The sequence below is a fragment of the Artemia sp. Qi Xiang Cuo genome, chromosome 12 (genome assembly GCF_049724085.1).
Source record: "Artemia sp. Qi Xiang Cuo chromosome 12, ASM4972408v1, whole genome shotgun sequence".
NCBI classification, from domain to species: domain Eukaryota; kingdom Metazoa; phylum Arthropoda; class Branchiopoda; order Anostraca; family Artemiidae; genus Artemia; species Artemia sp. Qi Xiang Cuo.
Window position 1 is genome coordinate 5,632,302 of NC_142805.1, and position 26,036 is coordinate 5,658,337.

At 35.2% G+C, this 26,036-nt stretch overlaps 1 pseudogene across 1 annotated transcript; it reads right to left on the reverse strand.

Annotated features, from left to right (window-relative positions):
- Window positions 1-73: 73 nt before the first annotated feature.
- On the reverse strand, window positions 74-26,036 carry LOC148945691 (uncharacterized; annotated as a pseudogene). The gene is made up of 4 exons (XR_016142517.1): window positions 25,950-26,036; window positions 19,728-19,841; window positions 11,664-11,834; window positions 74-5,089 (listed from the first exon to the last, which is right to left on the reverse strand). The product of XR_016142517.1 is annotated as an uncharacterized LOC148945691 (transcript).

Genomic DNA, 26,036 nt, shown 5'->3' on the forward strand with positions numbered 1-26,036 from the left:
TAAACCTTTTGACCCAGGACCTGACCTACTTTACTTGATGATAAACAATTTACCAGAAGAATCCAAAAATTTAGAACTGACTTTATCTAACATATCTTTATAGAATTGACTTTATTTATTTAACACATAGTATGGTAGACAAACATTTAGTAGAAAAATAATGTAAGGAAAGTTATAATTAATTCTTGTATTATTATTGGAATCATTCATTGGTATTCATTCATTGTCCTTAGGATTTTTGACAGTACAATTAAGGGCACTATCATTTTTGCCTTCTAGAACCTTTGTAACCGGTAAGTCATCGTAATAAACTTATATCCTACTTGTTTATGTTGATATCTATATAGGATTATTGGCCCAAATTTCTATTTTTACCTCAAGGCCACAACCTACACTTAAGATAAACATAGCTTATACTTTTAGATTAACTGTTGTTACACACTTAACACATGAACAAACTAGGCTAAACAAAACCTAAGGTGAAATGTAACATGTAGCAAAGGCTAAGCATAACGCTCTTCTCTGCATTGTCCCTCTACAAATGAAACTTACAGATGCGGAAATTCAAAAAAATATGGAGGGGGTGTAATTTTCAAAATTTTGAGGCAATTTTTAACAATCCAATTTGGGATTATGAAAATACCAAAAAGCTTTTTTCAATGAAGACAAGTAATTTCTTGGGCCATACTGCTTTCCCATTTATAGAATTTAAGAGTCAAAAGTGATCAAAGGGCAACTAACCCCTCCCGCGACCTTTCTTTCACAAATGCATAAGATCAAAATTTTGAGATAGCCATTTTGTTAAAAGTCAAATAGCTATGCCTCCAGGGTAGCAAATCTCCCCCCAGAAGCCGTCCTTGCTAAGTGGTGGGCGCGCTGTGTTGGGAATCCTTTCTCCGAGGGGCACCAGTTTGATCCCTGGCGTGGCCGGTAATTTGGTTTGGGACGGGGGTCAGTGGTGTGACTCTGTAAGCTCAGCCAGAGTCGACCCAGCTCTAAATGGGTACCTGTAGAAATCTGGAGAAGATAAACAGGAAAGGTGTTCGAAAGAACTAGATGGCTGGCACTGTAGGCCTAATGCTTATTTTTTACTGCCATCTCCCCCCAGCCTCTAGGCAAGGGCTATAAGTTATGCCTTTGCCCATTGTTAACATATAAGGATATTTAGTAAGGAAAATGGCATGTTTGATCCTGGGTCTCTAAAATAGCTTAAGGTATTAAAGCGAAATTTTAAGGGAATGTTGAGAGGAATGTCGAAGACAATCAAAACACTATGCGCTTCCTGGTTGTGGAAAAGGGAATTTCAACAATATCTAAAGAGCGACTGAGGGCATTAAATTGAACATTTCAAGCTATATTGAAAAGATGTTGAAGAAAATTTTAGATGAACCAGACCCCCCCCCCCCCCTGCTCTTTTTATTTGCCATTTCTGCTAAACACTGATCGAAATCTTGGAATTAACATTTCGTCAAAACTAGTCAAAAGACCTTATAGGTATACTTCCAGGAATGCTATGCCTCATAGCCCCGGGCCAAGAATTGTAAATTATTAAATTTGCCCATTGTTTATATGCAGGATTTATCATTAGGAAAGGGGAAATGTTTGATTCTCGGTGTATTCGAAAAGGCTAAAGGCATTAAGGTGAAACCTTAGAGGATTTTAAGGGTATGTTATACTAAATCAAAAGGCATTAAGTGCAACCAGTTTATCTAGGATCTGCGACCAGTTTACAAGAGAATCTGCAATATTTTAAGAACCCCTGAAGGTATTGAGATGAAACTTTCAGTATATGCTGAAGGGGATAATGAATAATGGTTCGAGGCCCGCCAGCCTCCTTCCATGTTTTTTTTTTAATTGCAATCCTTTCAAAAATATTTTATACAAATTTTGAAAGACAATTTCTTCAAAATAGTCAAAAAATCGAATAACTATGTCGACGACATTGTCCCTTCAGCTTTGGGGAGGGATTCTGAGCATAATAAAATACACTGTGTGCATGTTGGAGGTCATAAAGACGTATCATCAATATCGAAGGGACGGCTGAGAGCATTAAGTTGAAAATTCCATGGGATGATGAAGAGGTATCGGAGAATAACTAGTCCCCCTTTCTCTTTTTAGATGCTTCCTTCTCTTACCACTGATTAAAAATTTAAAAAGAGAGGTACTTTCGCATTATCAGAGCCTCTTGGCTTAATTACTATAGAGAAGGCAATGATAAAACACGTTTTTGACATGATAACCGCTGTAGACTAGGCAATGATAGCTTGGTTTGCATTGCATATACGATATTAAACTGTGTTTTTTGAATTTTAGGGGGCGGGGGAGGTGGAGGCACCTAGGTTAGGTTACGTGTTTAATATATGCAATGCTTTGCCCCCACGCTCCCCCTCCCGCTAATGTGCAAATATATAGCCCAAATTTGTTTCTAAACTATTATATATTCATCCTATTTCATTTTGTTTCATTAGCATTAAACAAACTTGACTTTTCAGAGGCCCTGATAATGGGAAAGTACCAAAAGGGATTATGTTCAGTACATATGAAACTAAGAGAGGTCAGGAAATAATAAATGAAAAATAAAATAAAAAAAGGTGAGAAAACGAGGATTTCGCCAGCCAGTGGCAAAACACGAAGACGAAGAAAACAAGCAAATATTTCGACAAAGACTTCCGCCAAGTCGTCCTCAGTGCTAAACAAAAAGAAATCTAACCTTTCGAAGTTTACCCGACAAAATCAGAACAGACACTGAATAAAAACCAGGCAGGAATCAATGAAAAAAGATTTACCAAGATGATTGAGCAAGGATTTTTTGCCTTGCAATAATAGCTTTAGCTGGTCTATAATTTTGATTTTCATTAGATATGCAAATAGGTTCTCTTAAATTAGACTAGGCGAAAGTATTGATTGAGTCTTTTAATATTAAATTGTTATAAATTGGGCTTAATGAAATATCTCCTGTGTCTCTATTTATAGCTAAATTTCTGTTTATATATTTTTTTATCGCAATTACCTCTTTAAAAGATTGCGGTAGGCCATTTAAAGTAGATATTAAAGTTTCCTCCTCAAAAAGAACCAAATATGTAGGATTTTCAAAGATATGCAGTGCCAAGGTGGAATCAAAGTTGTCATTTTTATTTTCCAATCTCAGGGACTTATCTATTGAAATTTTGTGCTCATGCAAACGTTCACCAAGTTGTTGATGAGTCCTACCAATGTAAAATTTCCCACAAGAACACGGGTTTCTGTAGACACCACTACCCAGTACAGGGTCAGTTTTGTCTTTTCCTGAGTTGAAAAAATCTTCAACTTTTTGCTCAGTTTTGAAAGAAACAGAGAGATTCTGTTTTTATAAAATTTTCGAAGTTTATCGCTAAGTTCATGTGGGACATTTTACATTGGTAGGACCCAACAACAACTTTTCGGTGGCGAAAATAAGCTTTTCGCCACCAAAAAGAGAATCAGCATGGTTTCTGGGTCTACTGGTGAAGATTCAAGTCTCCAAAAGTCTTGCTTCCACAGCAAGACTCATGCTTCCACAGCAAGTTATTTGAATACTTTTCTACAGATTAGTTTAGTCCCATGTTTCATATTGTCCTGTTATTTAGATGTCGACCTTTTCTTCGTCACTGAAGAGACTTCCGAAAATCTATAATAAAGTAGGGACTATTATTTAGGAAAGCAAGCGTTCTCCATTTAAGCCCTTGCTTGATTTGGATCAATATATTTTCTGCTGCATGCTTCTTTCTATTTCTTTCAATTAAATGGCCGCCTTCATGCTTCATGCTTCAGAGAACATAGTTTATAGGCATGAGTGTTTGGACATCCTGTCAAATTCAATTCTTTGATGACGAGATAAATCGTAAATTAAGGACAAACCTGTCTTACATATATCATATTAGAAAGGTTTTTCTCTTGTATGCACTCTTATATGACGATTTAGATCATAACTTTAACCAGAGCACTTGTTATACATATCACAATCGAAAGATTTGCCACCAATATGAATTGTTTGATAATTACCTAAGCCGGATCTTGAAATAAAACATTTCCTGCATCGATCACATTCGAAAGGTTTTTTCCAGTGTTTTTTTTTATGATTGGAGAAATTTCCACTTGTAGTAAAAAGTTTCTTACAAATATCACATGCAAAAGGGTTTTATCCCGTACGAGTTCTTTGAAGAAAAGAAAAATCAGAACTTGAAGTAAAATGTTTCTTACAAATATCATATTCAAAAGCTTTTTCCTTTTGTATGAGTTCTCTGATGACGAGATAAACTAGCACTTGTAGTAAAACGTTTCACACATACATCACATTTGAAAGGTTTGTCTCCAGTATGAGTTATTTTATGATTAAATAAATTGGAACTTGTAGTAAAACGTTTCTTACAAATATTACATTCAAAAGGTTTTTCTCCAGTATGAGTTCTTTGATGAACAGATAAACTGCCATTTGAAATAAAACCTTTCTCACATATATCACATTTAAAAGGTTTTTCTCTAGTATGAGATCTCTGATGATAAGATAAACCGCTACTTGAAGTAAAACGTTTCTCACATACATCACATTTGAAAAGTGTTTCTCCAGTATGAGTTATTTTATGAACAGATAAACTGCCATTTGAAGCCAAACGTTTCTCACATACATCACATTTGAAAAGTTTTTCTCCTGTATGAGTTCTCTGATGAACAGATAAACTGCTATTTGAAACAAAACGTTTCTCACATATATCACATTTAAATGGTTTTTCTCCAGTATGAGTTCTCTGATGAATAAATAGATACTCTTTTCTTTTGAATGTTTTCTCACATACATCACATTCAAACGGTTTTTTTCCAGTATGAGTTCTTTGATGACGAGATAAACTAACACTTTTAGTAAATCGTTTATTACATATATCACCTTCGAAAGGTCTTTTTCCAGTATGAGATGCCTCCTTTTTTCCCGCATAATTTTCAGCAAATGCACAAATGTGACTTGGCATCTCATTTTGACATTTCAAATTCGTTTCTGTTTTTAGACATAAACTTGAAAGACCTGGCATACTAGGTAATCCACATTCTTGTTTGCTCATATCATTGCCAGAGGATGCTGCAAGAAAGAGAACTGAACTAATAAAAAAATCGCTAAAATTCCTAATACTTGTATTTTTTCTTTTACTTCTTCTTCAATTTAGCACACAAAATCAGCTTTTAACGTTTTTAGCCTAACACAGTTATCGTAAACATTACCTTTTTATTTATTTTATAAAAGTCAATTTGAGGCACTATTCTTATAACAGTTCGAAATTTTTATTTATCTCTTTATTCAATAATTCGGAACCGTTTGGTTCCATTAGTTGTTAGTTGTTAATTCGGTTGTTTATCAATTTATTTAATAGTGGGCTTGTCTAAAAAAAAACAAAATCAAAGTTGTACTGTAATATTCATGAACTACGTTGGCCCCCTACTTTTATAAATTAATGTAGGTTCTTCAAAATTAGGTTTTGATGGTCAACCAATTATTTTTTCGAAGCAAATAATAGAAAAAAAAGAAAGAAAGCTTAGAAAAAATGAACATAATGCCAAAATCCGTCATGAACAACCACAGAGTACGCAGATGAGTGGGATCTGGAAACCAGCTGGGTGCAGTTAAAATAATGGCAGAGCTGATGCAAAATTCAACAAAGGACATTTGTATATTTCAAGTAAGGAAAGGAGCACGACTCAAGAGCACAATTAATCAAATTGAGTCAGCAAAAAAAATATAATTAAATACCATTAGTCACAATCAACGTTGCAAATACAGCCTTGGAACTAATGTAGTAAATATTTCGAAGGTGGACATCATATGTAACATGTGGTAGATAAGAAAAGTGTGACTTCATCCCTCTGGTTACAAATGAATGAAATAGTTTTTTTTAAATAAAGGCGTTTCCGGTGGTCAAAAGGCAAACAAAATAAACTATACTTGTAGGTAAAAGAAAACATAAAGACGAATCAAGTCTCAATTTGCTTGATTGCTTGCTCAAATTGCTTCATTTGATTTTGCTTGACTTTTTACTTGAACACTCTATTAGAAAAGGCGTCCCCTAGGTAGCCATCCTTAGTCAACTTCTGTTTAATCTACATACCTCTGAGTTTCAATTACAACATGCATTATTCGGGTTTTAAGGTGGCTGAATTTTTTTACATCTTTTATAAAGCTTATTATTCTAAATAATTGACCTTTGTGTTTCAGGAGTCATTCTTAAATAATTGGAACGAAAAGTCCAACTTTAGCCTAAAAACCAAGGTACTGCAGAGGGAGCAACCTCCTCATATAATATAATATAATTTGAATTTTATAGATGATATAGATCTATATTTGAAACTAAAGATGATATAAATGTATAATTTAAAATAAAAGTGCTAAAAAAAGACAGAACTTTGATTAACTGTTTTACCGGGACTGTAAGTAACAAAACAATAAAACTATAAAATGTGAAAAGGCATTTTGATTCACCTTCAGTTATAGATTTGGAATATTTTTCAAGAACTGAAATCCCCGGCCCCACCGTATTCGAGGTGCCTTGGGCTCATATTTACGCTCCTGCTTCGAGTAACACAAGATTGTCATAATTTTGTTCAAATAACTTTGTATCTACTTTTAATGCTACTAAAGACTCGTTGCATTACCAAACCGGCTGTCTCTAGGGTGAGGATCAAGACGATTACTAAACCCCCATCCCAATTTCGGAATACAATTAAAAATTAGTACAATAATAGTTAGGCTAATGAACAATGCTAGAAAGATCAGCAAAACAATTTTGTTTTCCTGTTATACAGGGCCCAGTCCCAGTCCCAATCTCGCTGCCCCACCCCCGAAAAAAGGAGCAAAGCAGATACTTTTTTAGATATCTCGCTCATTTATTCACTTATGGCATACCACATGTAAGAACCTATATGTGATTTGGGATTTCATTAGAATATATGCAATAGAACATTGGATAAGCACTAGAATATTGTTCATTGGAATTCCATTAGAAAATAAAGACAGCTCTTTCAAAAGAACTGAAGTCTCTGCACTAATCTATGCAGCAGTTTTTTGCACCAGTTTGAATGTGACAGGCCCTCCGCATAAAAGAAGTTTAATAAATACATTAAGAAACACCTGAAAGGGGTTAAGCACTCTGAGAGGCGTGGGACCAATTAGTTTTTGGAGGAAAAATGAACAGTTTCTTGATGCTTTTGGGGGCTTTCTCGATATTACATTTGTGCTACCAGAGGGGACTCGGATAATCCATGTTAAATTCAAGGAATTGGAGGATATCGGAGCCATCAAAGGGATATCAAAGCTATTACTCGGAATAGATTTTAATATAATTTATTTTACCACCTTTCGATACATTACAAATGTGAATATTTTCCTACATCGGATTTAAAAAAGAGCCGATAGTCTTAACAAATATATCGAAAACATGGTATTTTTTTCCTAGTGTTTGAGTCCCAAAACCGGCTTACTGGCAAAATTTGTTACCAATTTGTGCTTTCTCAGTTATATAAAGCAGATTTCAAAACAAAATTACAAAAATATGCAGAAACGTATCTTTGCCAACCTAGTCTATATTTGTCAAATTACCCTTTAATTTTTGTGAGGTTACCATATTACCTCATTAGTAAAAATAACACTAGTTGCTTTGTTGCACATGTCACATTTTTAATGTTTTCACTTTAACTTTAATAAATAAAAAATTATTAAGACTAAAGAATAAATATCAGCAGATGTATATTATATGACAATGCAAATTCATTCTTTTTTTTTCTTTAGTAAGTGCAAATTATGTTCTGGCCTTTACAAGGCATAGGGGTTGTGGGCCTTACTCACGTTAATTTTTGCTGGTTTTGATTTTGACTCGGTTATTTATTGTAATAACTGTTCGTTTTGGATTTGCTTTAATTATTCATACAGATTTGTGATAGTTTTTCGCATAGTAAATTATTTTATTTTGCTCTTTCTGGTTTAATGGAATTCTTTACTTTAATCTGAAAAACTTATTTTGCGGAAAGTTTTTTAAATTAATTTTTGTTCGTTTTATATTGACATAGTTTTCTTCGTGAAAAAGAAAATATTAGTTTAAATCTTTTTTTTCTGTAAGCATTTATAGTTTAGCTTGCTATTTGTATGTTGGAGAAACCTTTTCAACAATTTTTAACAACATGCACCCTTTTGAAAGTCTTGACACAAATAGTATTGTTTTATTTTTATACCTCCTCTAGTTGACCTGAAAAATAGAACTTAAAACCATCCCCCCCCCAAAAAAAAAACTTTCCATGGTCTTCAGCAGCCTGGATACATTTACAATCATGTGATTTAGTTAAATTTTAAGAACAGAAACAGTAATAGAAGTAACCCAGAGAGTTTAAACTTAACACACTCAGTTGTTCTTGGGATATCACTGAGATGTCTTATTGGGAACCAGCACAAATACAGTGCGTTTTCATTTAATTTTAAAGCAAAATTTAGTTTTTTTTAAGCATAATGGGATTAGTTCGTTTGAAATTTCAACGATTTCTAGCAATGAAAGAGCAGTGCTGGCTATAAAATTGCTAAAATGCCCTTATAATACCTGCATTCATATAGTTGAGATATGAATTTGTAACCCTTTTGACAATCTACATGATCATAGTTTGTTTTCAAACATCGTTGCTGATACGTCTACTTGACAACCTATGGTGGTATAGTGTGTTTCGATTTAGTTTAATTCAGTTGCAATATTGCAAAAAATTTTCGCCTTTATACCCTTAGTTTTAGTAGCAGTGGTAGTAGTAGTAGCACAAGTAGTTAGTATTAGCAGTAGAATTTATAGTATTAGCCTTAGCTTTAGTAGTAGCAGTAATAATAATAGCAGCAGTAGTTGAAAGAGTAGAAGCAGGAGCATTATGATGCAAATATTTTCTTTTGGTTAGTTCAATATCCCCCAAAACAAACCTTGAAAAATTTAGCTTTACACATTACTGTTTCTCAGATCTTGCTGATGTACCGTTTTACAACCTTCATTCGCATGGCATATCGTACATCAGTTTACCCCCCCCCCTTCTAAATTCCCTGAAAACTTTACCTTCATACCCTTAGACATAGTTGTAATAGAGGGCACAGAAGTAGCATTAGTACTCAACTTAATATAATTAGCCATTGCTATGACATTGTCGATATGTCCTTTTGAAAACCTGTATATTCATATACTTCTTGAAATTTTTATCTTAATACTAATAGCCTAACAAGTCGTTCTCTTAAAAGTAGTAGCCTTACAAGCTTGATTTTAGCCCTTCTGGTAAATTTATAAGAATAACCGGGACAGAAAAAGATAGTTAGAGGAGCAGAAGGCCAATGAGGTGGGGCAGAAGGAATAGTGCTTGGAGTTTCTTGCTTTTCCACAAGATAGTTTAGCATTCCAACAGTGTCATTCAAAGGCTATTATAGTATTTGACTTATTAGGTATTAACAGCAAATCAGATTGATTAAGAATAGGAAATTTTGGCAAGCTTTCAAAGGTTCTTAATCAAATTAACTAAAAAAAACAAGTTTTTTTTAACTGAAAGTAAGGAGCGACATTAAAACTTAAAACGAAAAGAAATTATTTCGCATATGAAAGGGGCTGTCCCCTCCTCAACGCCTCGCTCTTTACGCAAAAGTTTTTTATTGTCTTAAAAAATAAAGTTGTGAGACAGAGTCAAACTTTAGCGTAAAGAGCGAGGCGTTGAGGAGGGGACAGCCCCTTTCATATACGGAATAATTTCTGTTCGTTTTAAGTTTTAATATCGCTCCTTACTTTCAGTTAAAAAAAACTACTTTTTTAGTTAATTTCTGAACGTTTTTGAATTAATGCAGCTTTGATTTTGGCTCACCGTACATGAATAATTAAAACGAAATTCGCCTATTAATTTTCCTTTTTTTGGCTAATTGGCTTTCTCGAAATTTTGTTCTGACGTAACTTACGAATTAGCTTACGTAACGAATTTCTATATTCGTATGTCTTTATTACGTATATTAGGGAGTTCGCTCCCTAGTGAATACCTTGCTCTTTAAGCTAAAGTTCGAATTTTGTTAAAATCACAAACCCCTGAATCACAAATGCCGGTTAATTAGAATAGATAGCTCTTTTGAAAGTACTAAAAAAACTTTAGCATAAAGAGCAAGGTATTGACAAGGGGGTGAACCCCCTCATATACGTAATAATTTCTGTTCGTTTTAAGTTTTAACTTTGCTCCTTACTTTCAGTTGAAAAAAACCTTGTTTTTTTACTTATTTTCTGATTGTTTTTTTAAATAATGAAATGTCCCTTCTCCCAAGGAAATATCCTCCATGGAAAGATCCTCCCCCGTAGCCCCTACTTTGACCCCGACACCCCACTAGAAAAAAATTCCACATGAAAACGGCTGTATACTTCCCAATAACCAATACTATTTGTAAACAATGGGCAAATTTTATAACTTGCAGCCCTCCCCCCGGGAACAGGGGGGGGGGAATAAGCCATCCTCAAAGACATATTAATTAGATTTTCGACTATGTTGAACAAAATGGCTATCTTAAAATTTTGATTGGGTAACATCGGGAAAAAAATGAGCGTGGAAGGGGGCCAAGTTACCCTCCAATTTTTTTGGTCACTTAAAAGGGGCACTAGAACTTTTAATTTCCGTTCCAAAGAGCCCTCTTACGATGTTCAAGTACTACTAGATGGATATGATCACCCCTGGGAAAATAAAAAATAAAACAAACAAATAAACACGCATCCATGATCTTTCTTCTGGCAAAAAATACAAAATTCCACAGTTTTGCACAGAAGAGCTTGAAACCCGAACAGTTGGGTTCTCAGATACGCTGAAACTGATGGTGTGATTTTCATTAAAGTTCTATGTTTCCTTTTTCAGGCGCGTAAATTCTGATGGGCAAGGTTAAACTTGATAAAACTTATATATTTGAAATCAGCATTATAAACTGATTCTTCTGATGTATCTATTGGTATCAAAATTCCGTTTTTTATGGTACTAAAAAGACACCATTATTACTAGAATAATGTTGATTGTTATCAGCTTACAGATATTTTTGGAAAATAGTTCAGATCCATCCAATAGTCATTGAAAATACCCCAGGAAATTCAAAGAGCTGAACGGATCCTTTTTTGGAATCTACAAACCTCGGGAACATAAAGAATAAGAAGATTTTGAAGTCAATCCTGAAGATTGAGCCCTATGTAAATTAACCACTTTTTCGGATACAATGTTACATTAAAATCAGGTGAAACTGAGGCGTTTCTAGATGAGAATGATTAAACTACAGAGTTTTTACAGTGGCATATTATTAAAGCATATATGCCATAAAAGACATATTATTTTTATTATGTATAGCTAAATCCACACTTTAAAAACTGTAAAAGACTTCTAATGAGTTCCAAAAGCCAGAAAAAAGTTTAAAATTAAATTAAATTTGTTTGTATCATTAATGAGTTTAACTGGGTTACAACATGTTATGCTTTAATAATCAAAACAATCTGGGATTATTATTTACTAAACATTTTTTTCGAAACTACTAAGATGCAATAAAGACCTATCTCTCACACACAACCCTAATTTCAATGGAAGTTTAAAATACACCTTCATATTTTGGACGCACAAAAATACAGAATATCCACATATCTGAAGCATACCTTCGTCCTCGTCAATGTTCGACTCCAGTTTAACATGGTCAGCATTATGTTGACAATCTCCAGAGATACCAGAAGAAACAGCAAAAAGTTTGGCTTCATGTTTCATTAATAGCGTAGGATGTGTGCTTCCAAAAATATCTTCATCCTCACTTGAAGATGTGTCTTCAGTTTCTACGAAATTTAGAGTAAAAATTAAATAGAATACTCAATAAAGAACAAGTTGATTAGTAATCAAATATTTAAAATGCCACAAATTTTTTATATAGCAACTCGTGGAGGAGTAAAGGTAAATTGATCTTCCTAGCATCTAGACACTTCGTAAATATATACAAAAGATAAACAGCAATGGATTTGGAAACAAAGCAATTATTACAAGAACAGTGCCCAACTATCTTAGGTTCTGTCAAAAAAAAATTTTCATGAAGGTTGAAGTCATAGCTGCTTCCTAGTAAGGAGCCAACTATCTCTAGTAACAGAAAGCTTAAGACTAATTTAGAGAGAAAAAAATTACTCCAATCAAACAAATATGTACTTCATACTGATTAGTGACTCAACACTCAGGTGACGATCATTGAGTGGAAAGAAAGTTGAAAATTATTGTGGGTTATGTTAATAGCAAAAGTTGATTAAGAAAATGAACTTACGGGAATTTTAAAACAGAGCTAGAATACCCAACAAATTGTCACTGAATGGGAAGAGCAACATTGTTATACAAACTGTCCCATTACTATCTATAAGGTTTGAAATCCTAAGGCCGAGGTTTACAATCTCCAGTCTTGAATATCAGATTCTTGTAGATGGTGAAAACTAAAATATGCGTTTTGAGAAAAACAGTCAGATAACAAAAATAGTAGTCCCAAAAAGGTGTTCCCATTGAAACAATCAATCTTGTGACAAGTCTGTTGCTTTAACTTAAACCAAACTGAAAAGATATTTATATCATTAGACTCATTAGTTTCAAATCCATCCATTCACTGAGGCGGAATATTACATAGCCGGTTCCTTGGGCAGGTTCTAGACTTTCTTTACTTCGAAGATCGGTAGATTTAAATATTAACCAGAAGATTATACCAGATTGTCATCTCACATTAAAATATTTAACAATAAGACAGCTATAAACGAACTTGTCGTTTGCATTCCGCCTTGATTTATCCCTCTCCCAGAAGCCTCAGTAGGCAACAACAAAACTATTTTTAAAAAAATCTGCCACAAAAAAAAAAAAATTATTCAAAGCTTTTCAAAAACAATATTTCCTATTATTCTATTTTTGTATATATAAATATTTCTTAGAAATTTCGAAAGAGGGCCTGAAACAGTGATAAGTCTTCTGTTTCTTTTCCAGTATAAAAAAGTGCACTGCAATTTTCTGGTACAAAAAGTGCAGTTCACTGAAAAATAAATAAACAGGTCAGTTATACTTTTACATGTAATCTAATTCATAGTGGATAGTTCAAGTTCAGTGGATACATGAAAGTATCAATTCACTGGCTATTGAAAGTTTTAAAGGAAAGTTGCAGTCATATGACCTAAGGTCCCTTTACAGGTCAAATTATTCAGACTATTAAGCATCGTCCACTGTATCACATAGTCGAAGAAAAGGTGGAAAAATCAAGTTCTTTTTTTTTTACCTCAGAGTAATCTTTACCCCAAAATTACTTAAGTATCAATCTGACAGTACTCCCTTTTCCTTTTAATATCATTGCAATAGCTGTCTTCCATTACTCGCTAATACAATATATTGATGCAAAACAGATTAATGCAGGAATTATAGGTAAGTGCTGATTTTGTAATCTCTAGGTATACCAATGCAGAAAATTTTTTCATTTGGCAATAGGAGTAACTTTTCAGGGTACTGGGTAACTTGGTAATAGGTAACTCTTCAATCCCCTGTAATGCTGGATTGTTTTTTTTAACAAAACTGTTACTTTTTACCAGTCGTAACTAGAGCAAATATCTTATATACTGAGAAAAATTTAGCTGTTTTGTTGTTCAAATTTTGGAAATAACAATAACAGTTCGTCAAATTTAGATGCAGAGTGATTTTTAAGGATTGAATTTAATTTGTTAAAAATTTTAAGAAGAGCCTAAAAAAAATTAACATCAAATAGAAATAAAACTACACAATTGAAATCATCATTGTCAAAAATCATATCCTAGAGACTTGCCGTCCCTCCCCTTCCCCCTTTAACAATGAGACAATCATTTGTATCTTGTCATTGATTGTCTCTTTTCATAACGATTTATTAGCTTTTGCTCCCAGTATATTTGTTATGTTTAATTTAGAACTGAAATCTCTTTTAAGGAGCTAGACTTCTTTTATAGACTCCTTTTTCATCTGATAAACGGCTTAGATGATGTATCCTCTTTTCCATTTCATAATTGGACCTATAGCTGAAACCAAGTAAAGAGCGAACTAGATGATATATCCTCTTTTACATTTTATAATTTGACCTATAGCTGAAACCAAGTAAAGAGCAAACCTCAGCAAATAGCATGCACAATCTTAATGTGCATTTTCAAAATTTCTGCATTTTCAAATTTTTTTGGGACGATTGTGTGAAAACTACACGTTTTCACAAAACCAAGTAAAGAGCAAACCTAAGCAAATAGCATGCACAATCTTAACGTGCATTTTCAAAATTTCTGCATTTTCAAATTTTTTCGGGACGATTGTGTGAAAACTACACGTTTGAAGTGTAGGGAGAAAATTTATTTGAATGGCAATGGCGATCTTTAATGCCCTTATTAAGTACAGTAAATACTGTGCCACAGCTAAAAGGTTTGTAAATCAAAATCCTAAGATATCCAATCTATAATTACAGAAACCATATGTAAAGAGCCAGGGAAAATAAGTCTGTCACTATTGTTTATTTTATTTGAAAAAGGAGTAATTTTATTTTCAATGTAATACCTTAAAATAGGTATTTTTTTATATAAAAAAGTATGTTATTAGGAGTATTTGTATAAGTAAGTTACAGAATGTCTTTAAACTAAAACAAACTATTCTTGCATGGGAGGGATTTTAAACCCCACCTCTCTCTCATATAGAGAAAATTTATAGTAAAACGCAGCATATGCGTTATCAAAAGTATAATTAGTATCAATAATACCTTGATTCTTCAAAATAAAAAGTGAGAGAGCTTGGGGAAGATGTGACTGTTCTTAAACACAAGCTTGGTAATGACGAGATAGAAAAGGTTTGATAAAAGCTGAGGTGTTAGACATACTTTCAGACATGTATCCTCTTTTTATTTGCTTCTAAAATTTCTACCTTTTCTCAACAGCCCAATCTTCATGTTAAAGTTATAAAAAATAAAGCTCTTTAAAACTCTAGGTTGAAAAAACTGGGTTAAATACTTATTTTAAGGTTAATGGTTAATCAAATCGCATAAAGAACTTGATTAGCAAGATTTAACTTTGGAAAATTTCTTTGCAAAGATTTTGTTTTTATTAATAACAGTAATGTTTTATAGATAGATAGATAATTTTATTCACCCACTCGATACAAAACCACAAATGGCACGAATGGAGTATAAAGAAGAAAAAAACAAAAAAAAACACTTAACTGCAAAAACAAAAACAAACGTTACGATACACCGCCAATAAATAAAGACATTATTACAAAAACTCACTAAGGACGAATTGCAATTGCCAGACTACTAGGCCCAAGCGACCCCAAAAATTCAGAACGACGTTTCGTCACAGCAGCAATCGGATCTGTGATACCGAACCTTGCAGACATCTTGGAATTTTTAACCCACGGTGGGGTATTTAAAAGAAATTTTGCATATTTGTAAAAAAGTGATCGAAGGTTTCTTTTATCACTAACACTAAATATATGCCAAAACGGTGATAAAGCCAGAAAGTGTGGGATCACCAGTGCATTATATAGCCTAGCTCGAATTTGTCGATTATATTTCGCGTTAGTTGAAGATAGCGCCCCGTAAGCCTTACGTGCCTTTTCTGCGAAATTACTTATTTGGCGAGCACGTGTAGATGCCATGTTATGACCTATAGGCATTCCTAAGTACATTATGGAGTCAGACAGTGGAACCTCTTGAGCACCAAATTTGACAGCAAGATCTATACAATCTGCATTTCTCCTATTGAAAGCAACAATCTCGCTTTTACTTGCATTAAAAGATAGGCCTATCTCTCTATAAGCATCATCTAGAATCTGAAAATTTTCATCAATACGAGACAAACATCTACTTAAATTAAAAATATCATCTGCGTAATTAAGTAATGTTACATCCAAACCTCGGAAAATGCAGCTCATTTGCACTAACTTTTGGGCCTCGAGAACACTATTATTATACAACCGGGGTGACGAAATTGCACCCTGCCTAATGCCCTTTCTAACCGGAATAGCTTTTGGTAATACAATCGGCCCGTTAGGAGACGGGACTTTAACTTGGACTCGAAGCTTCTTATACATATCCCGAAAAGGCAAAATAACCGATCGGTCCACACCACGTTTATGAGCAGACACTAATAACTGGGGATGTATCCCAGAATCAAAAGCACGTCTAACATCGTGACTCGCTAGAATAAGGGATTCATTCAGTTCATCAGCTTCTATTAATATATTAGCAAGAATATAATGGACTTGCTCGCGACCAACACCTTTTTTAAATCCGAACTGATTATCGGGGGTAGAACATTGAAAAGCAATATGATCTATAACTAGCAATTCCATAAGCTTACATAAAACCGGCGAAATAGTTATAGGGCGGTAAGATACGCATTCAAACGGATTTTTCCCTTTTTTCAAAATAGGTGTAATTACTCCAGTACCAAAAACGTCGGGAACGAGACCAGAATTAAAGATAATTTGGAATAGAAGCTCTAAATGACTCAGGAGACCAGCAGTACCATGTACAAGATGCAACCCACACAACTTGTCGACACCTTTCGATTGTTTCTTTTTTAATTTTGAAATTGCACGAATCAGATTAGGAATAGTTACTATGTAGCCAACACCAGAACTAGGCAATTCCATGAACTTATCAAGTTCGACTTCATATTTATCTTCAAGATCTTGTTCGGGTGGAGAGAACTCAGAAGTAAAGTGGGACACCCAATCTTGCTCAGAGATCACAGGTTCGACACTATTCTGATCACCCTTACGTTTAAGAAATCTCCACACAGCATTTGGATCATTACTTATCAATTGACTATGTTGATCGATCACTTCACATTTATGCTTGGACAAAATCTTAGCAAATCTGCGTTTGCTGAACAGCCGAACTTCATTTACAACACCTGATTTCGGACGACCACACTCGTTCCAGAGCCTAAGCCAAAATTTTGCACGACCACATGCTTCACTTAGAGCAGGGTTTTCGGACCACTTTGGAATTTCCGTTCCCACTCGGACTTTACGAATGGGGACCGCAGCGGCCTCGGCAGATAACATTGCGTGAGATATTTCACTACAGTAGATGTTTAGTAGCAGCTGTTTCTCTTCATCTTGAATACATACACTCTGCTGTAGTAATTGGAACGGCACTTTAATCTTTGTGAGAATCTCATCCAATACGTAATGATAAGTAGCCAGGTCAATTTTACTCCAATTAGTTTTGATTTTCCACTTCTTTTCATTAGTTGGGGGGTTAGGAGAGGCAGGAATTACTCGAAAAGTGTTTATAATTGGAAAGTGATCAGACGCGCTTACGCTCAGATCTACGTGCGAATTGCCGCAAGCTGGAGATTGGATGGAACTTAACATGAAGTCGAGAGATGAAGTCGAGCCTGAGTTATGGATATAAGTAAAACACAGATCATTATTAGCAAGACGAAGACCGTCACAGGAAGATAGGAGGATCTGTGCTCGAGCGTTAGACTCATCAGTCAAGTCACAGTTCACGTCACCAGCGACTATACATACAAGGCCCTGGCTAGAACAGCTGCCCACCGAACTCGATAGCTTACTGCAGGCTTCACTAAATTTTTTTTCTGATTTACTGTCTCTGTAGTCTGTTGGCATGTACACAGAGTGGATAACAGTTTTGTGCACCTTAACAGCAACAAAAAAGTCTGAAGATTTATAAAGAATGGGATTTAACCTGCTGCTAACAAGAATGGCGATTCCACCGGACGGCCTTCCCCTGCCCGATGACTTTGCAGGAGTAGCAAATACTTTGACGCCATCGTTTAGCTCAAGCAGACTAACGGCTTGATTCGAGAGGAAGTGTTCCTGCACACAGAGTACATCATTATAACATAACAATCCTTCTAACAGTGGCATTTTATCAACCACTCCACCATTTAAGTTCCATGAAACAACCCGTATAGAATCACCGATCATTGTTTAGAAATTAGCTTCTGAGCTACTGGACATTGGAAGCTGTAGCACGGGTGTCGAGAAGAACCACACAGAGCGCATTTGGGGGCATTTTGGCATGGATTGTCCCGAGAGCTGGAATGATCTCCACCGCACTTTGAACATTTCGGGGGATCTACACAAGATTTTGCTGCATGTCCGTAGGACTGACAGTTGTAGCACTGCATCGGTAAGAATTTAAATTCTGTAATGGGTAGTCGCTCGTAACCAAAAATGGGCGGAGAGTTCATTGCGATAAAGAGATGAGCTTTGCTTTCAAACTGTAATTTGAATGACCGAGTACTACCAATTTGTACGGCCTTAACACAGTTCGGTACAACTGAGCGCAGTTCGTCATCTGAAGTTTCAGTGGGAACGTGGCGGATTATTCCGAAGAAAGCGGGAGTTTTTACTTTAACACTTATAGTTGAGTCACTTTTACCCACTGCCTCAGCCAGGGACTCGGCAGCATTCTTGTTGTTCAAGACTACTCTCCATTCAGATTTCCTAGGTTTCAGCTCCACAATGTTCGAACTAGTATCACCACATACTCTGTCCAAATAGGATTTCCGAGCGCTAGGGTTCGAAAGATCTTTCGGGGGATTCTTCAAAACAACCGCATATGACAGTTTCGACATGATCGTGTTGGTTTCTGCCGCAGGCATAGCAGAGACAGAAGGAGAGGGATTAGAATCCACGTAACTATCGAACTTAGCACACAATTCGTTTACTTTCCGGGTTAGGGTAGCCGTCACTTCTCCCGGGATTATCGGAACTTCATCAGGTTCGAAAATCACAAACCGCGGCAACGAGATATTTTTATCTTCACAAACCCGAAATACTTTTAATATGTCCAGGATATCATCGGTGTTCTTCGATCGCGCAGTAACACGTGTGGTAATTCCTGCTAGGGGCCACAATAACTCCTTCGCCATTGCAATTGCTTCCTCTGAGAAAAACTCGACTGCTTTTTTCGCAATATCCTCCGAGCGATTACCAGCTTTTATCGCACGGAAAGCATAATTCAGTAACGCATTCCAAACCAATTTCTCATTACTCCCCATCGCAACAGCCACGTCACAATCCGTAATGCAAAATCAAAGTCCGAGGGGAGGAGCCAGTTCAATAAACTACGACGTAATACAGAGCTATTTAAGCTAATAAGCGAGGGAAGCGTAGTCTCTTGCTACCTGATCCTCACAGTTTAAGGGAGACACCTCTCCCGGCATGTACAACGGTCCTTGCGACAAAAAACTCCCTCTTCTGCTCGCGTATTAGTAAAATTTAATAATATGAACGCACTCTAGAATCCGCTATTAAGAATTATTATTAGTATTTCAAACTAAGTCACTGAATTAAATTCAAGCCCAAGCAGTGAATGAATGAATATCAATAATCTAGGTCAAGTTCAGGTCAATTCACCAAAAGTCGACTGTTATTTATTCCAAACTAAGTCACTGAATTAAATTCAAGTTCAAGCAGTGAATTAATGAACATCAAGAAACTAGGTCAAGTTCAAAGCAAATGAATTAATCCTGGTTGAGAGCACGCTTTAAAGTTCAAGAAATCCAAAAAAGATGTTTTCACTTGGGAGACTGAATCAAGACTAGTTTGTTTTATTTTATTCTCTAAGTTAAAGTAGCAGGAGCAACTGAGGAATGGTTATAATTCCCCTACTTTTGAGTAAAAGAAGCACAAATAAGTAGCAAATTGGCTCAACCACACATAGTACCAATTACCTTGCTTAACAGCAGCAATACCCAGCAGCATGGGTGTTTCCGTAGTTTGCCAATTGAGCCAGATACACAGTCAGTCTCTCTAGGCTGTTCCAAGCATTTAGATATCTCCAGAATCTAAATAATCAATTATTTATCATATGGTACTATATAAAATAATTACATGGTATGGTATTTACCCTAATTATATGGTATCGTCTTCAAAAGGAGATGAAGGAGAACAAAACATAGAAAATAGTTGGGAGATAAAAGCATAATAAGTGTAGAAATTCCACACTCAAGGCCAATTTATTGACATTCTCATTTTCATAGTAAACAACTTCAATAGAATAGTCTTATTGTAAATGGTCTCATACTAGAGTGGGAGGACATCTACGCAGCAGCACATTTGAGGGAAGATTGGAGGCTAGTCACTGACGTGTGTATGCCTGGGAGGAACTTGTGTCCAAAGTATTATAAATGTGTTTGATTTCCTTTTTGCCCCAGGGACAATCTTTAATTTTAAGTTTCTGAAAGATTTTGCAGCTTCCAAATGAAAAAGTTAAAAGGAAAAGAATTTTTTGAAAAGATCTTATGCTAGTAAAGAGTATTTACTGTTTAAAACATTTTTCACCTATTTCAATGCTAGCTGGTACAATTAGACCATTTTTTTTTAAGTCACTTGGCTGTTTTTAGAGCATTTTGGCAATATGTTGGCCTGTTACAAGCAAGCCAGTCTAAGCCCCCTTAATCTCACGACTTCCAACTGGCATATATTCATAGGTGCCAGTAGGGAAGGGAGGCAGGACCTTCCTCATATGTAAAGGTAAGAGTAAATACTTCACACATTAGTTTCTAAGCTGTTGTGTATTTGCCCAACTTTGCTTTGGGTTTAAAAAGAATGAAGTCATTTTCAAAATGTTACTGATGTGCTGGCAAAGATTTATTTTAAAACGAAAATTCATTTCAAAATTGTTAAGCAGCCTACAAACACCAGATAACTAGCATAGTTTAATCCTCTTGAACCATTTATTGAATACTGGGTCAAAAAATACGTCAACCAGGAATATTGGTCCAGAATAAGAGAAAAAGTCACAAGTCATAACAAGTTCCAGTTAAACTATCCATTGATGATTTTTTTTTTCTGATTTTCTTTTTTTGTTTCCAATTTGGCATTATTTGCCAGTTTTAGTTATTTTCTATGAGATTTTTTACTCTGAAAAACGAATCTGTGCCTTTGGGGCTTGTGATGTTGATTTCGTAAAATAAATATCTTATCTTAAGTTAAAAACTAAAAAATAAACAAAACTAGTGATATTAATATAGGAATCAAAAAGTTAATACAAACACAAAAATTGAAAACCAAGGAGAACAAAAGAACTACAATGGATAATAAAATGAAAACCACTGGAATGTTTTAAAAATTATTACAGTTATGAATAGGACAAGAACAGAAAATGGCATGTAAGATAAGGCAATAGCTCACAAACTGGATTTGAAAAAAAGAGAATAAATGTAAAGCTTATACACTCCATTTTTTTTCAGTGTGCATCATTAGATGGAAATTTTGTAGGTCAAAATAGTCAGATAGTTTAACGTATATGCCTCTAAGGATAGTAGGAGGCCTAGAGCCCCTAGTTTGGAGGCTGGATATAATACAAATTCTTGAGAAGAATAGATTGGTTTTATCAGAGGCAACCATATACGGTTCCCTACACTAAAGAGTCACTAGGCTTCAACATATTCTTGTTTATCTTTTTTTTCAGAGTTACTTGATATAGAAGGAGTCGTTGAACAAAGTTTGAAGAGTGTTTGTGCCATTGGAAAGTTGAAGTACCCTTCCTAAGAGATAATGGTGATTGGAAGGTCATCAGTCCCTTTCCCATGCTCTTTTCCCAAAAGATATCTGATCAAAATTTTGGGGCAAATATTTTCTTCAAAACAGTCCAATGGTTAAATTACCATGCATCTAAAGTTGAGTTTGTCAGCTACTGCCCTCGGGCAAGGGTAACATAATCAGATAGGTCCAACTGCTTAATTGTGTTAATTGATGCACAATTTGACTGAAGTAGCCATAGTTTTAAAAGAACAGAAATTGCACTTATCATGTTTTTCTGTGAGATAATGGAGAGCCTGAAATTGGTTGAGGATACTAATACTATTGCTCTCTGTTTCTTCAACAAATGGTATTGAGAAATAATGTACATTTGAATAACCAAACAAGACCACAAATGGAGTAAATAAATAAACAGGAATGAACCAAACTTAGGTACTACATAAACAAAAACTGACACTTAAGAACATATCATAATGCCAATGCTACTTGACTCAACTACTACTACTAACAACTCACCAAGCCACCTTAAGCCAACACAGCTATGCATGCTCCTCCTCCATCCCAATCTATTCGAAGCCTCTCTTTTTACACCCTCCCACAAAGTTCCCATTTCCTTTAAATCTTTCTTTATGACATCCTCCCACTCCAGACGAGGACAACCTTCTTTCCGTTTAGCCCTAGACGGTTGGTTAAAAAGAACAATCTTTGGCAATCTGTCATCCTTCATCTGCACAACATGCTCTAGCCATCTCAACCTTTCTTTCATTATAGCCCTAGAGAGTGGTATTGAACCACATTTTTTGTACAGCCTATTGTTTGAAATATGGTCAGTCAGCCAAGTACCCAGAACAATCCTTAAGCAATTTCTCTGGAAAACATCTAGCACTTTTCAAAGTGCCCATGCTTCAGAGCCATATTCAACTATTGTCATCACTGTAGCTTCTAATATTCTAATCTTGGCTTGCAGACATATCTTCCTATTCTTCTAAACCTTTTTTAATTGTGAAAAAACACCTGAGCCCTGACTATTCTACTTTTAACATCTTCACTGCTTCCACCATCTTTACCAATAATATTACCAAGGTAAATGAAGCTGCCCACTTGATCAATCTTTTCATTATGCAGCGTCACCTTTCACCTTCCCTTATTCTTAGCCATAGCAACTTCGTATCCTGAAAATTAATTTCCAAACCTAATCCAGCACCCAGAACTCACAAATCTTCTAACAATTTAATCATTTTGCTCACACTTTCCTCTAGGATGCTTAAATCATCAGCATACTGACTAGAAGAATTCTGTCTGCCACTTCATGAAAGCCACAATGGGGTCAACAATGCCAAACTGACTCAACACCAATACATTCACTGGCCATGGTTGTAAATTCAGTTGAAATTTTGCATATTAATACTAATTTGAACACAACTGTCATTAATCACTTTCAGAAAAAATATTCGAAAATGGACACATAGCTAAAAAAATAGGGTATAAACAAAACATTGTACAGCTGGGCTCACATCAGCCAGTTATATTTCTTTTTTTGTTGGTGATAGATTGCCATACATTTTTCTACCCTTTTCTCCTAAAGATTTATCTGTAGGGCATATGTAAAAGCCATACTTGACCCAATAGGCATTCCTAAATAAACAATAGAATCAAATAAAACAAAATCATCCATAACCAAACTTGATTATACAGTCTGCTAAATATGCTCCTCTTCTCCAAAATGCAACAACTTCATTTTAGTTGGTATAAAACATGTCTCACTGATCATTTGCAAAACAGCAACCCGGATCTAAACAGATTCAAGCAGTTTATATATTTATTAGAAATATTATTGCTTTTGGAGGAACACCTAAAGCATCAGCCTTTCATCAAGTATTTTTTTTTAATTATTTAAAAGGTTTAGTGCCTTTTAGATTCTTTGAGTGTCTGTGACTGATGCCCAAAACTAGATCCACCTGACTTCTTAATGGATGGGAATCAGGCTATTCCCTGGAGTGATACAGCTATTTCTCCTTCTCATGCCCCTCATCCTACAAACATTCAGAATAGAAAAATTGAAACAGCCACCTCTGGACTGCCATCAAGACCATCTACTTCTAGTGATGGCAAAATGATTTCTTTTGATCCAGCCCAGCTAAGTGACCCTTATTATCAACCAACAGGTAGTGAAAACCATCTGGCATGGGATGACTTCAAAGCTGTTGCATCAAACTAACCATAAATTCAGATGTCATCAGCCCCAACCCCTGTCATGAAATATCTGTCCAAATGTTTGCTGTGGTGATCTGACCAGCTCAGACAAATACTAATACCCCACTCCCAAACTTTGAACCCAAAAAACACATCCAATTTTTTAGAATGAATATTTGAAGGGAATAAACACATTTATTCTGTTATTTGTCATTTGTTCAAATAGCACCTAGACAGTAATTTGGATATTTTTGGCTGCCCTTGCAAGCATTTACTACACAGAACCACTTTTATTTCAAAAACAAGTTTGGTAAAAGTATACTTTAGCTACTTTTGGCTATCTTGGTAAGCAGTTTGGTTAGGAAAATGAAATTTTCAGGGATGTCTACAGGCTAAAGTATGTCATGGGAAGGTATTTTGAAGTACCTACCTCTGCTCCTTCTCTCTCTAATGGGTCCTGAAATTTGCCTACATGACAGGTCTAGGCCCTATACCTATTAAAATTTAGACAAAATAACATTTTACCTTAATTTTCAGTTATCAGTTTCTTTTTCTCTAGCTTTAGTTCTGAAAATGCAATTTGTGTTATTTGAGTAGAATTTTAAGCCATATAAATGTTTTTTTTTCAAAATTTTGGAAATTTATTTGCATATCTTTAAAACCATATAAATTGGTATTAAGCAAAGGGTAAAATTCTACTTTAAGTACTTTTGGCTATCTTGGAATGGGTTAGGTTAGGAAAATGAAACTTTCAGGGATGGGTCTACAGTCTCAAGTATGTCCCGGGAAGGTATTTTGAAGTACCTACCTCCACTCCTTCTCCCTCTAGAGGATCCTAAAATTTTGCCTACATGACAGGTCTATACCCATTGAAATTTTGACAAAACAACATTTTACATTAATTTTCAGTTATCAGTTTCTTTTTCCCTGGCTTTAGCTCTGAAAATGCAATTTCAGTTATTTGAGCAGAATTTTAAGCCATATAAATAGTTTATTTCAAAAATTTAGGAAATGTATTTGCATATCTTTAAAACCATATAAATTAGGATTGAGCAAAGTTGTGAAGCTGAAAAAATTTTTGTTGTACTTCATTTAAGCAGAAGATCTATCTTGCAAGGTTTCACTTTTATAACTCACATATTTTTAAAGGTCATCAAAGGTCAGGACCCTCTAGAGGGAGAAGGAGTGGAGGTGGGTACTTCAAAATATCTTCCCGGGACATACTTTAGCCTGTAGAACCATCCCTGAAAGTTTCATTTTCTTAACCTAACCCCTTTCCAAGATAGTCAAAAGTAGCTAAAGTAGAATTTTACCAAGCAAAGTTGTGAAGCTAAAAACAATTTTGTTGCACTTCATTTAAGCAGAAGATCTATTTTACAAGGTTTCACTTTGATAACACAGATTTTTAAAGGTCATGAAAGGTCAGGACCCTCTAGAGGGAGAAAGAGTTGAGGAAGGTTCAAAATACCATCCTGGGACACATTTTAGCCTGTAGCCCCATCCCAGTGAAAGTTTTATTTTCCTAACCTAACCCTTTTCCAAGATAGCCAAAAGTAGCTAGGCCTAGTCATGGGCACAGGGGAGGTGGCAGCTGCCCCCCCCCGAACTCTTCAAATTTACATTAGATATGGCTGAAAAAGCAGATGGTTTGGAAAAAGCAGTTGATGAAACTCCATCACACTATCAACTGCCCTCCCCCCAGACAATATGCTGCCTACACCCATGGCTAAAGTATAATTTTACAAGTTTAAAGGAATTTTTAAAAAGAGCCTAATACCCATTGAAAATGACTTCACAGCAAAACTACAAAAGACTCATTTTCATACTAAAATTTAACAATATTAAGAATAAGGAAAATATAAATTATGCTATTAACTACTCAAGGCTGCAAATTTACCCTAAAAACAAGCCTATAGGCTAATGTGTTGTTGTGGTCCCTGTCAATGACTCAAAATGGAACTAGGCTAGTTGCTATATTGGAAAGGAGCAAGAAAACAACATTAAGTAATGTGATCAATTTTTCCTGGCAAAACTGTATGAAAAAGTAGGCCTATAAATTTATCAAAATACTCCCAGAGGATTGCTAAGACCTTTACTTCATTCTTCAGTGTCATTTAGCCTATCTTTCTCAACTAGGCTATTTGTCAAGAATATCAAAAGCCTCTCAGGTACAATTTACAAATATGCTATAGTCTATGTCAAAGCATCTAGGCTACCTGGGTTATGGTTAGCACCACCAACGATACTTTAAAGCCCAGCGCCCAAAGAACCCAACTTCATTAATACTTTAGCGCCCAGCGCCC